The sequence below is a fragment of the Sus scrofa genome, chromosome 14, assembly GCF_054392235.1.
Source record: "Sus scrofa isolate SSC_HxYL_T2T_F1_AM1 chromosome 14, Sscrofa_HxYL_maternal_Yorkshire_Landrace_v2.0, whole genome shotgun sequence".
Taxonomy (NCBI): Eukaryota; Metazoa; Chordata; class Mammalia; order Artiodactyla; family Suidae; genus Sus; species Sus scrofa.
This window is the reverse complement of record NC_139396.1, coordinates 19,872,104-19,885,725: the sequence shown is the minus strand read 5'-3', so window position 1 is coordinate 19,885,725 and position 13,622 is coordinate 19,872,104. Positions and strand designations below refer to the sequence as shown.

The 13,622-nt window shown below is 55.4% G+C and overlaps 1 protein-coding gene across 1 annotated transcript in view; it reads left to right on the top strand.

Moving 5' to 3' along the window:
- Nucleotides 1-13,622, top strand: part of LOC146396394 (uncharacterized) — a 291,217-nt gene that overhangs the window by 171,928 nt on the left and 105,667 nt on the right. Inside the window, exons 21-22 of the mRNA XM_084994478.1 lie at nt 3,524-3,613; nt 12,208-12,365. The gene's annotated coding sequence lies outside the window, so the exon portion shown is untranslated. The remainder of the gene's footprint in view (nt 1-3,523; nt 3,614-12,207; nt 12,366-13,622) is intronic.

Here is a 13,622-nt window from a genome sequence, read left to right as displayed (position 1 = left end):
AAGGTGTTTGTGTCGACCTTGTATACTGAGGCTTTGATAAAGTGACCTCCATCTCTTCCGTGTGTCTTGGAGATTCGGTGGGCCTTCCCGTGGAGGTAGCCATGCTATCCATGAGCATGGAGAATTATGTTTGTGCCTGTCTCATCTGTAGGTCTTTCTTTGTTTTTCCTGCCATGCTGCCCTGGCTCGTAGCTACAGTACTAAGTAGAAAAGGAGAAATGAGAAAGAACTTTCTGACCTGTTTTGGATGGAGGAGGAAGACGTTCATTCTTTCACCATCACGCAGGAGGCTTGGTGTAGCTTTTTGTCGAGATGTTCTTTACGGGGTTCAAGGAGTGTCCTTCTCTTCCTAGACTTCTGAGCGTTTCTTACATGAATGGGCCTGGCACATGTTCTGCAAGCACCATGGTGACCATGTAGGTTCTCCTCAGTAATGTCTTCATGCAGCCTCTAAAGTTGATGGTTGTGCATAGTAAGCCAAGCTAGTGTTCCTTGGCTAGAGTCCCTCTGAACATAGGGTATTGTCGTGAGCTTCTTTGTTCCTGTGTTTTTTGTATTTTGTGATTTGTATTTTCTCGATGCCTTGTGTGAAAACGTAGGTTGTTGATGGGCAACCTGGCATCTTTTGTATTCTATAAGCATTTCATGCCAATTGCTTCCCTCTTAACACCAGTTTGTCTGAATCCTACTACCTGTTAAGTACTGTAAGTTCCTTTGCCTACCGTTCTATATATTTTCCCAGTTCTCCTGGAGAGGCCTCTTTGAGCATGGAGTGGTTCAAAGGGTGCATCTCCATGTCCACATATCTGGAGGCTTCCTTTCTTCTCATTCTCGTTGTTCTGCAATGGACAGCATATGCTTTGGACCCAGTGGAGTGAAATGCAGTGGCTCTTTGTTTCCTTATCGTAGAGGTTCTCCAAACATCCCAGGCAGGAACGGCTCCAATATGACTGTGACAGAGGAGTGCTCTGCCTATTTCCCTTACACTGTAACCATAAGGGGATTACCTGAACATGGAAATGCCAGGCTTCTGAAGATGTGTCTGACAGGGCCAGTTCACAGCCACCCCTGCCCATTGTTGTCTGGATCAGCTTACAAGTAGAGAGAGAGCCAGGGTCCAGGAGGGGGCCCAGATGCAGCGCTCTGCTGCTTTCTATGGCCGTGGTCCCATGTGGGCATTGGCTACCACCAGAAGGCTGACATGCAGGAGCCGGGTGCAGTCCCTGGCAGGGGGATCAGCACTCCCAGTGGGCAAAGCTCCAGCCTCTCTCCTACTGCCCCAGGCAGGTCTGAGCTGTGCGTGCAGCCATTAGGCTTCGAAGGCCGATGACAGAAGCACCAGGAAGCACTCCCCAGCTGTGTCAGCCACAGTCCCTGGCTGTTGGCAGGGACCGTGATGTCCCAAGGAAGAAGGCCCACCTCCCAGCTGCAGGGAGGTGGTCTTGAGCAAGTCAGAACTGCCCTTTCTCATCTTTAGCAAGCAACATTTCCATCCCTGCCTGTTGCTTCCTCCCAACCCATGCGGTTGCCAGTCTTTCTTTGTCAAACCTCTTCCAAAGCACTTCGTGAAAAGAAGGGCATCCTTACCCCGACTGACTAAGAAGCACCTCTTGAAAATAAGCAAGTTTCCCCTCACCCAAGACTCTTAGCTCCTTCCAAGGACCATCCTTGCTCCCTCCTGCATGCTGCTGAGTAGCAAAATGTTGGGGATCCAGAACTCCTCCAATGACTGGTATGCTAGCAATAGGTTCTGTGACAACAGGAAGGTCCTCCCCCCCAGGCAGAGGTGGTCAGGAGACCGTAGGTGATGGTTCTGTGCTCTGTGCCCCCTTTCAAACCCTTTGCATCCCTGCCATCTGAGGAAGGAAGGCAGTGCATGTCAAATCACCCTGGTTACAGATGCATCACTTGGCCTGTCTGGCAAGTGTTCACCTGTGAGCCAGAGGGCCTGAATCCCCTCTGGAACACACTGCTGCGTCCCCACCACCCAAACAGGCCCTTCCAATAAGGCACGATGGCCTGGCCGTTGGAATGGCTGGACACTGAAGGTATGCTGTCTATGACTGGGACACAGGAGACTCGGTGCCTTGGTCTTGGAGACACATGGCATTGGAAAGGCAGAACCCAGGCCAGGGGCCCCACCTCCTAAGTCAAATGGGTTTCTTCAGCCAATGCTTTGACTCCCCCTTGAGGGGTTTGGAGATGAGCCTTTCCCTGGTATCAGAGGGTCAGCTTCCCCTTGGTGTCTGTCATAGACAAAGAGTGTCCAGCCACTGTCTCTGTCTCACACAAGCAGCACCAATCCAGCCCCTGAAATTGGGAAGCTCCTTCACCCACCCTGGGCATGGCGGCCATTTCTGTGATGCAGTGAATGTGCCATCCTTTAATCCACTGTTTCCTTGTTGGATGGAGGGATGCCTGGATAGATGGAGTCTCTGATTGGCATTGGAGGGCCCCACCTGCAGCATAGGGAAGTTCCCCGACTCAGGGTCGAATCAGAGCTGGCATTGCTGTTCTACACTACAGCCACAGCAATGCCAGATCCAAGCCACATCCGTAGCCCACACCACAGCTCAAGGCAATGCTGGATTCCTTAACCCACTGCACAAGGCCAGGGCTCAAACCCACGTACTCATGGATAGCAGTCAGATTCTTCATCTTCTGAGCCATAATGGGATCTCCCTAAAATACGATTTGGTGATGGTCTGTACATCTTTCCTTTCTGCAAATTCTATTGCATTCTTTTCTTTTCCATTTTGAGTCGGCTGCATTGGGGCCTGTGGGCTGTTCCAGGCCAGGGGTCGAGTCCAAGCTGCACCTGCTGGCCTATGGCACAGCCACAGCAATACAGGATCTGAGGCATGTCTCATACCTACACCACAGCTGACGGCAATGCCAGAACCTTAGCCCAGTAAGCCATGCCATGTCTCATCCCCGCGTCCCCATGGATCCTAATCCGTGTCCTTAGAGCCGAGCCACACGAACTCCTGCTCTTTCATGTTTTAATGGATTGAAAAGCATGAGTAAATGGCTCACTTTAAGTGTGCCTGCACTTGGCATTAATCCTAGATTTTTGGCGTTTGGGGCATTTTGCTTTTTCTTTTTTTTGTTTGCTTGTTTTTTATTTTGTAAGTTTTGGCTGCCCCTGTGGCACACAGACGTTCCCAGGGACAACCCAAGATCCTTAACCCTCCTCACCCCAATCGAAAAATTATCCCTTATCATGTAAAGTCCCAGGTCTTCTTGTATCAAAAGCTCCCTGGGGGTGGATGCCAGTGGGCTGGTGAGGTTTGGACCACTGAGCTTCACATGATGGAACCTCCCCCCAAGCCATTAACAGGTCATGAGATTACAGTCACTCACTCCCTCCTTTGTTTTGTCCTCACTGGGACTAAGAGGCCGCTGCCTCCACCATTTAGCACATGGCAATAATCCCACCAAGACGATAGGATGGTCCCCCACCAACAAGGCACCAAAGCAGAAAGTCCTGTCCCTACAGCCAAGCCTTTTCCTCTCTGGACAGACCACCCCCACGGGACACCCTGGAGGAGTGGAGGATCACCCCAGCCTGTCATCTGGCCACTTCAGAGAGGCAGAGAGAAACTCTCTAGAGGTAAGGGCTGCCTCCAGCCTCCATTCTCACGACTGGTGAGTGTCCAGAGGGCTGAATGGCACAAAAGCAGCTCTCCATCCCCAGAGTGTTCCGGGATGCAGAGCATGGAACCGATGCCCCAGAAGCCCCCTAGCCCAGCAGGCTGGAGACACAGGGATGATGAGGCTGTCCCTGGGGCTAGTGAGAGCTGTGTACTCCCAGGAGCAGCCTGGGCATCCTTGTGTCTGTGGAGGAAAGACTTAGTCATTCACCTGTGGATCCAGACTGCCTGGGATCTCACACATGCTTCGTTCCTCTCAGATCCCCTCTCTGTCCTCAGACGACCCATCTCTGAGGACACAGGCACATGCAAAATGACAGTGGACCAAGTGCATTTCACAACAGGACGATTTTATCCAAGTTTTACATCCCCCATTGCAAAGGAGCTACTGTGCCCACCCACACACACCCAGACCCAAGTCCCCACCACCTAACCCCACCCACCCCCACCCCCTCCTGGCTCTGGTCATTCTGTCCTTCCTCCCCACCCCTATGGCAGCCAGGACGGTTGCTAGGACCTGGAGGAGCCCAAGGCTTCCATGGGGGCTGCCCAGTTGGACTGGCCCTGGAGGGCTGGCCCACCGTTCCTTACTGGCTGCAGTGCCACTTCCTCCTGCTCCGTGTGACACATGGGTCACACCTGCTCCTTTTTGGCTGGGAAGGGTCAACCAGCCCCAGATCCAGGGTGTGCCCCCCAGAGCCTCGCAGGTCAGCCCTAGGCCTGGCCAGGTCCTCAGCTGCAGCCAGACCTCCACACCGAGCCCGCTTTCTAGACTTGGCAGCTTCCAGGGGGCCTGAGCTGAGGCCCATTCTCTGGGGAAACGGGGCCTGGGAAGCTTTCTGGGCACTCTGCCCTGCAGTGCAGAGAAGACCCGAGGGAGGGACAGGGCTCTGTGGCAGCCCCCAGGGCAGCAGGCTGTGGTGAAGGCCCAAGAGGAAGGCCAGGCTGGGGAGCTCCTCCTCATCCTCACTGAACCCGTGACCCAGCCCTGGGGCTCCACTAAGAGGAGAGGCCTCCCTGAGAACCTTGCTGGCCCTGGGTCCTGATGGAGGGCCCGAGCGCTTGGTGCCCTGGCGAGGAAATGGCTGTGCTGTTCCAGCCTGAGGGGGCTGCTGAAGTCCTGGAGAGGGCACAGAGCCTTTGTGCCTGAACAGGCCCCTGTCTGTTTGGTGGAGCCTTAGATGGCCATGGAAATCCACCTGGGGTGTACAAGTTTCATCTCTGACCCCGGGCTGTGGGCCTTGCTCGTTCCTCTGGGCATCTTGTTGGGCCACAGACTCTGAAGGTCTTGAGTCCAGGTGGGGTGCCCTGTGATTGGGAGTGGCTGGCACCCCGTCGTCCTCCTCCAAGGCCAGGACTTGTGTCTGCACTAGCTGGTGGGAGAGAGGTGGACAGTGACTGCTCTGCACCCTCCAGGGAGAGCCGGGGCTTATGGGCAGGGGGTGGTGAGATGGGACTCACATCCACAGACAGAGCCTGTGGCCCTCCTGCCTTCCTCCTGCACCTTCTCCCCAGCAGGGTCCTTGCCCTGTCCCAGGCTCCCCTCCTCCCCTTCCATTCCTCCTGCCCTGCACCCACCTGGGCAGCCTCCCAGGTGCAGGGCATCACTGTCAGGGAGGGAGGGACAGAGCCTTCAGGGCCTCCTGCTCTAGGGCCCTCCCCAGCCCTGGCTGACCTGGGTCCTTTCCTCCTGGATTTCCAGGGTCACCTGGCTACCCCCCCTGCCCCCAGTCTCCCTAGTGTCAGTCCCTCCCCTGGCCACCTTTTCAGGGGAGAGTCCTTCCTCCTGCTCCAGCTCCTCAGCCAGGCCCGAGAGATCCAGCTCTGGTTCTGGGGAAAGCAACTCTGCCAGGAATCGGGGGTGAATGACCGCCTCCACCTGGAATGGAAGGAAGAGGCTGTGAGCAGACTTGGCAGGAGTGCCCTGGGAGGCGGGAAGGCCTGGAGGAAACGAGACTAGCAGAGGCCAATCCAGAGTCCCCCTCACAAAGGGGGAGCTTTCAAACTCCCGTAGGTATTGTCTCCTCTCACATAAACACACACACACACTCACAAGCAGGTGCACATGCAGACACATGGGCTCCAAAGCACCAACACATAGGCACCGACACAGACACACAAAGGCCTCCAAAGAGAGAGAGAGACACCAACATGTCCAACTTACACATCCACATATACACATCCTATGCACCAAAGTACACTCAGACACACAGGAAGACACACAGATATCAGGGTCAAGGACCAGAGCATAAATCCCATTATCCTGGGCCAAAGCCAGAACTAGGGTGCGAAGAGCATCTCTCCCTGGAATCCTGGAGTCTCAGACTCCAGGCCCAGCCCACCTTGGTGTCAAAGGCCTCCTGGGAACACAGCTTGTCCACGTAGCTGAGGAGATCCGGGTCTGGGAAGCAGCCGTCCTCGTCCTGTGGCAGCTCATATCCATCCTCTCGACATTCCATATCTGACTCCCCTGTGGCTGAGGGGCCAGGACCCACCAGTGCCTGCGGAATGTCCCCATGCTCCCTGCGAGCCTCAGGGGGAATCTCCTTGGGGGCCTTGTTCTCCAGCAGCTGCCAGGCTCTGCGTGGCCTTGGGTGGGTGTGCTGGAGCCTGGGGTCGTGTTTCCTTGGAGCACAGGCTGGGGCAGAGCAGGAGGAAGGGAAAGTGAGGGGACCCAGCGCCCAGAAGCCGACCCCTGAGCAAGCACAGGGGAGGGCATTGTTGTGGGGCAATGGATATGCATGTGGGAAGGGGGAGGAGCAGCCAGAGCCTCAGGTTTTGTGGGAGGCCAGATTCAAGTCAGGGACAGGTAAAAGTCAGGTGTGAGAATGTGTGGAACATCTAATGATCAAGGGTCTCCCCACCAGCACACTTGTTAGGCAGATTTCACAGGGGCCCCTTAGACAGGGAGAAGGGTGATGAGGTTCTAAATGGACCAGGTCCACACCGCAGAGGTGAAAAGGGGGACTGAGACCCCCTCGGGGGCTATCCGTGTTGAAAGACCAATGTCCCCTTGAGGGAAAAGGAGCAGTCTGGGAACAGGGACCAGGCCTAGGCCTCTCTTACCTGTACCTTGACCTCCAGGAGGAAGGTGATTCACAGACTGAGTGCCCCTTTTGCGGGATGTGGGTTCCTGAGGAGCCAGCTTTGTTTGAGCTAGAGGAGGCATGCCCTGTGCCCTTGTTGTGCAGGCCATGTTCCCCATCCTTATCTCATCCTCTGCCTCAAATTGCATGAACCTGGGGGGTGTTGAGGGACAGGCCCCAGTGAGAAAACCACCTGGGCTCTGGAGCCCACCCAGGGCAGCAGGACCGAGGGGGTGAGGAGAGGGTGTCCTTAGGTCTGTCAGGGCCCTGTGAGGTGCTGTTGCAGCAGGGAACTGTGGTGGCAGAGGTCTAAGATCTGGGCCTCCTCCTGCCTGAGCAGCCCTGGAGCTGGAGGGCATGGACCAGCAGAGACCCAGGTCAATCTCTGTGAGCAGGCTTAGGGACACATGGTGGGCAGTGGGGGCCCCTGCTCATGTGCCCCCGGACCTTGTCTGACCCAAACAATGGAGATGGCCAGTGGCCTGGTCAGGCACGTATCGCCACAGAGTCCTTGCCTGAACCCAGAACCTGGGGCTGGGAGTGAGAGTCCGGGAAAGCACGCATGAGACAGGGCCCAGCACAGGCTGGAGTGGGGATCCTACACTTAGAGGTGAGGCATCTCTTGCCACTGAGAGCTAGCTGCTCCTTTGGTTTTGTTTGGAAACTAGGAGATTCACATGCAGAAATGACAGGGAGGGCCAGAGACCCATGGGCTTCCCCAGGGATGGCCAGTTGCCCATTCCAGCCATCGTTGATGAAGAGAGGCCTACCACACCCTAGGTCAGTGATGGCCAGGCACCCAGCATGAAGGGGTGCCAGGCTGCCGGGTGGGGTCCTCACCCCTGCACAGCCCCCATGCCTTCAGGGGACCCCCTCCTGGGCTGCCGTGCTCCCCAAGGCCATCCTGAGGCCTCCCCACATCAGCATCACGGTAGGGCAGAGCTCCTGGGACAGGCAGGCTGGAAGAGCCAAGCTCTCCAGGTGGCAGAGGGGATTCTGGTGGCCAATAGGATTTGGGGATTCAGGGAACAGGAGGTGTCAGGTGCCAGCCTCCTCTTGCATCCTCTCTGATTGCTAGCACCTCAGCCAGATCCTGCCCTGGGGCCTGCCCATCACCCACCACCCACCCCACCATGTCGCCCATGGCCCAGGACCCTGACTCACTTTGCTGCCATTTCATAAAAGGCCATCCTCTCAACGGTGCTCATGTGCTGCCATTCCTGCATGGCCTGCCACATGCCCTCCTCCAGCGTCATGGTGGGCTTCAGGCGAGCCAGGGTGCGAAGCACTGGGCTGCAAGCCCTCAGGGTCAGTCTCTTGGTACAGCCCAGCCCCCAACTGCCCAACCGCACCCAGCTCCAAGGCCTCCATGGGCCCCAGCCCTGCCAAACCCAGGCTCAAGAGGGGGAGACGAGGGTGGCTGGAGAGCAAACGCAAGCCTTCCTGGTGCCTGGTGCCACCACCTCCCACTCACCAGAGGATGCTTGTCCACTCCCTGGCTATAGCTGGGACACTCTGGCTGGGGGCGGGTTGCCATCTCATATAAAATGCAGCCCCATCAATGCGGGAGGGCAGGCGCCAGTCTACCAGCTAACAGCTCTGAGAAGCCCAAGGATTCTTGTGCCCAGGTCTCTGCACTAGATGGCCTAGTCCCCCTTTTTGGAGGGACCTCGGGTCTAGGAGGGATGTTCCTGCCAGGTTCACAGCTCTAGCAAGATAGACCCTTGCCCTTAGGACAGCTCGACCACCTCCCCGTTCACACTGGACTTCTTCAGAAGAACAAGGACCGGGCATGCAGAAAGCTCCGTCCTGGGCCTGAATGTCCTAAGCCTCATCTGAAGTGATACCCACTGGCTGCCAGAGGCCCAGGTCCATGTTGAAAGGAGGTAGCACCAGAGAAGCAGGTCCCATTCAAACTCTGGCTCCTCACATCCGAGCAGGACCCTCTCGGACTGCTCTCCTGCACTCAATGTTATCATGGCAGTGCAGAAAGTGAGACAACTGGTCTTGCATGGTGGTGGTAGCTGAGCTAAGGCACGGACGGATGTCATGGACTGGACGTGGGACACATCTGAGTGCAGACGTGCCTCCTCATAGCATGGACATTGCTGTCAACCCTCCTTCTTTTGAGGTGAAAGGATGCCTGGAAACCTAAGCAGGGAGGCCATGCCAAGGTCCTGTATATGCGAAGGCTCCAGCTGAGCTAATGAGGGTCTGAGAGGTCACTTACATGAGAAAGCAGGAGAGAGCTTCCGCATCAGGGCTCTGGGGCAGGTGGCTGCGGGCCAGGGACTTGAAGCGCTGCCAGCATCGGAAGTTCTGATAGACGATCTTATGGTGAGACGCGTCCTCCTGAGGGCCCGTGTGCTGGGAGGCATGCAGGCTGCCTGCCCCAGAGGTGCCATGTGGCCACGGCCCAGAGGTCCCTGGGGGCAGGATGAAGGCCATCTGGGCAGCTGGTGGTGCAGCTTGAGGAGGAAGGCCTGGGGCCAAGCCTCCCTTGCCAGCCTGAGCTGCTGCAATAGCTGGGGCAGCCACCCCACTGTCCCCCACAGGGCTTGCTCTGCAAAGGGGTGCAGGACACAAAGCACTCCCCATGAGGGCCCTGGAAGCATTCCCATTGAGGGGGGCCTGAGGGCACCCAAAGGCCTGAGACTGGTGGGGCAATGCTGACCTCCCTCCTGACCAGACTGGGACAGGGATGTTGCCAAGCCCTGGGGCAATGGGGCCATGGTCAGCAGGAGTCACCCGAGGTGTCATGGGGTGAGGTGGCTGCAAGAGGGTGCTTCCAGGCAGCAGTAATGGGGCCATGGGCTATGGCAGGTGCTGCTCCCAAGCTGGCTGGTGTTGGGAGCCAGGAGTGGGGGGAGGATAGGAGCGTGAGGCGCAAGGGGGCATGACCACATCCGTGCCCAGCAGTGGAAATGCTGTGGAGAGAAAGGAAAGGGGTGAATGGAAGAGGAGAATGGGCGACATGGATGGAAGCTCTCTGGGGACTCAGAGGGCACACCTCAGTGGGAGAGGGCATTTGGCCCGAGGAAGCTGTGTGTTGTGCAGATGTCGTGGAGGAATTTTCATGTTCTGACCTCAGTGAGAGAGGGCATTTGGCCTGAGGAACCTGTGTGTTGTGCAGATGTCGTGGCGGGATATTCTTGGCCTTGACCCCTGCACCCAGTTCCCTGCCCCTGTCTACCGAGAAATGCTCAGCTCAGCAGCAGGGATGGGAGAGCCTCCCTGAGGAGCTCCCTGACACCTCGTCCTCACAGGCTGTCACCACGTCCTGGACCTGAGAGGCCATCTACTCTGAGCATGCCCCTCAGCAAAGTCACTGGCAGGTAAGGGCCTTCTCCAAGGTCCTTCCAGGCACCGTGAGGCCTTTGATGGACCTCCACTGTCTAAAGTCGAAGGGCCTCACATCCTCCTCAACCCTTCCTCTCGGGATGCTAAACACACATCTGTTCTGTCATTCTTTCCTGACCTCACACAACACCTCTCAAAGGCTGAGAAGATCGCTCTGCACACAGAACCCTTAGACAAACGCAGAACAGCCCCACCAAACATGCACCTGCCTCTCTGAACCACCCAGAGTGGACACTTCACAGGAGCTAAGGTGTGCCACCCCATCCCGATGGCCCTGAATTCCTCCCACCATGCAGTTCTGCACCTCAGAGAGAAGTCTGAGAAGTGGGTTTGTGTCCCCTGCATTTTTGCCTCTTCCCATCCAGGGTTGGCTTCCGAAGATGAGCACCGGCCCAGGGCGGCTCATGTGACAAAGGTCATGGGAGTAGAGGTTGCCTGGGGTCCTTCCCCTTCCAGCTCCCAATAATGGAAAGTGAGGACAAACTGAGAAGCAGGCAGGAGTCAGGTGCCATTGTGAGAAAACGGCCCATTCAGGAGAGGGAGGTACATACCACGAGGCACCGAATTGACCTCCACAGGTGTTCTAGGAGGTTTGAGAGTAGCAGACTAGATCATCTTCCTGCTTCTGTGCTACACTGCTTCACCCCCCCTTTACAAAGGAAGCAGCCTTCATAGGCATTCCACCTGCACCAGCCTCTCTCCACATGTAGTAGTAGTGACTTGAAATAGGAACACACTCTTCATCTCAAAGCCAGGCCTCAGCTTCTGCTGTGAGCCACCTGACATGCTGCGCCATGTCTGCAGAGACGTATTTCCAAAAAAGGGAAACCAATACAGAACACCTCAGGCCCACGAGTCCTAGCTTGGGTGAAGTCACCTGGTTGCCCATCCCTTGTGGAATCCAAGGCCACAGTTGCCTGACCTGAGAAGTGAGTTCTGGGCGGGATGGAGGGAAACGTTCTGGGTGGTGGCAGCGAGAATCACATCCTGCCCAGCTCAGAGAAGACCCTTTCCTGAGCATGTGGCCACAGACAACACCCACCAGCACTGAATCGTTTTCTGAATATACACTCCCATTCCACGCCCCCATTAGCCAGAGTATGCTCCAGTTCCAATCCCTTAGAGAGGTCTGGTGAGGCGAGCTTCAGATGCCTGAGGACCACAAGGCGGGGCTAGGCTTTCCCCATGACCCACCCAGGGCCAGCCACAGGACACTGGCTCCACACACGTTCCAAGTGGCTTGTCTCCCTTCTAGAAACCGCCAACCTGCCTGCTGCCATCCTGCCTCCCCAACCAGAGCAAGGCCTCTTGAACCACCTCCAAGCAGCTGTCCTCCCCAGGGCAGCCTCAGGTTTCTACAGGCTCCCCAGCTGAGATGTCCCTGGGGTGCAGTGCTCTCGCCTTCCTCTCCTTCCGTCCAGCTCCATGTCCACAGTGAAGGGTCCCAACGGAAACCCAGGGAATTGAGGGAGGCCCTTTCTCTTGGAAAACAGCCCCTGTCTAGAGGCTTACCACCTTCTGAAGCCATTCCCACAGGCATGGGCCTGGACCACCACGGGCTGGTGGCCTCAACGTGGACAGTCCAGAGCAGGACCCAGCGAGGGACCTGCCCCAACAGATGCTCAGGACACAAGTAAAGGAGCCCAAGTTTGAATCTCAACAGTAGAATGCGGGCCTCCAGTCATTCTGCAGTGGGGGAGGGGCCGAGGGCAGGTGAGCCTGGGTGGGGGTGGGGTGCCATTCCATGCTGGCCTCTGCAGGGAGGCAAGAACCAGACGTTTCTTCCACCTTATGCAGGGGCCAGACAATTGTCCAGTGCCTCGTTAGGCAAAGTATGTGGTGGTTTTCAGAGTCACAGCAGCAAGGTTTGTCTTGATGTTCCCTTTCCCTTTGTTATTCATCAACTTGTTTGTTGTCCTTCAACCCCCTCAGCTTCCGTCCTGGCTCCAGGCTCCCTTCCCCAGAGGCCAGACTTTCGGAACAAAATTCACCTTTTATCATCTGATAACCACGTGGGTTTTCATGGCCACCTGGAACCCAATGTTTATGGTTTGGCTTCTCTCAGCAGACGCACCATGTGTGATTGGTGTGTGTCCGTCTTTCCTAAGGAAGCCGTCCTTGTGTGCCAACCAGCATCCAGCAGGACCCACCTTCCTCATGTTCCCTTGTGCTGGAAAGGCCCAGCCTATCCAAAAAGCCACAGCACAGCCCACGTGTCCAAGACCAGAGATCAGTCTGTCGTGTCTCCCGTATGATGACGTTGCTGGTAAGTCTTGGAGCTTTTCCCTGTTAAATGTTTGAATGTAACATTTTCAACAAATCCTCCCTTCTCAGGGATCACAGTCCACGTGTGCCGAATAGCATATGGAGTGCTGAGTCCTCCTCTCCCCTCTTTCCCCTGTCCACTCAGTCCTCGTTCCCACCAGGAATCAGAGATACCTGGTTCATTCCCATCTTTTCAGAGATCTTTTGGGCAAGCAACTTTGAATGCCATCCGTTTGCCTTTGCAGGTAGTATTCCTTTGTCTCTGGTTGAAATGTACCATGTGCACAGGGAACTCCATCTTGGACTTGTGATGGAAAATGTTGGGGGATAATGTGAGAAAGTGATTACATATGTATCCTATATAGATATATATGTATCATATATCATATATACATACATCTGTCTGTACGACAGGGTCCTTTGGCTGCACAGCAGAAGTAGACCAAACATGGTATATCAAATGCAGTGGAAAACCTAACGTCTTGTAAGATCAAAGAGTTCCTCTTGAGAAAGAGTGAAAAAGGAAACGAGAAAATTCAATTGCGTCCCCATAGACCTGAGTATCTTTCCTTTTGTTACCTTCCTACTGATATCGTGGCTCCTCTGTTACTGGATGCATTTTTAACATGGGAGTTCCTCCATTCTCTTGAAATTCAATGTACTGAAAGGGCAGAGTGCTCAAAGCCAGGCAAAAACAATAGTAAATGTGCAGCTCCATTTGAGTTTTTCATTTCCCATACACAGTGCCTGCATTTAGCCTGACCTGTGTCCCGTGCACCATTTTGGACATATCTTTACTGCAAGTACTTTCCCTGTGTATCTGAAATTTACTTTTCCCTCGGAATCAGCATGCATCTGGCAAGACTCGCCCATAAGGGTACCATATTAGGCTACAGGGAGTGGGCAGTTCTTGAGGGGAGGAGAACTTGGAGTGGAGACCAAAAGGTGCCTTTTGGTCCAACCCAAAAGAAAATGGCAACGGGACCCCAAATCTGCAGGCTCTTTGGATGAAATGGCAATGGAAGAGCCAAGATATACTAGTGCATCTTTGAGCTTTATGTGGTTAAGGACAGAAGTTAGGGAGAAGACAAAATCTTCTCTTTCCTTATGTGAAAGAACCAGATGTGTGTGTGTGGGGGGGGGGGGTCTCTTGGTTTAATTGCTTTCTCCTTTGGGGGACACACGTGCTGCCTATGGATGTTCCTAGGCTAGGAGTCACATCAGACCTGCACGAGCAGGCCTCTGCCATAGCCAGAGC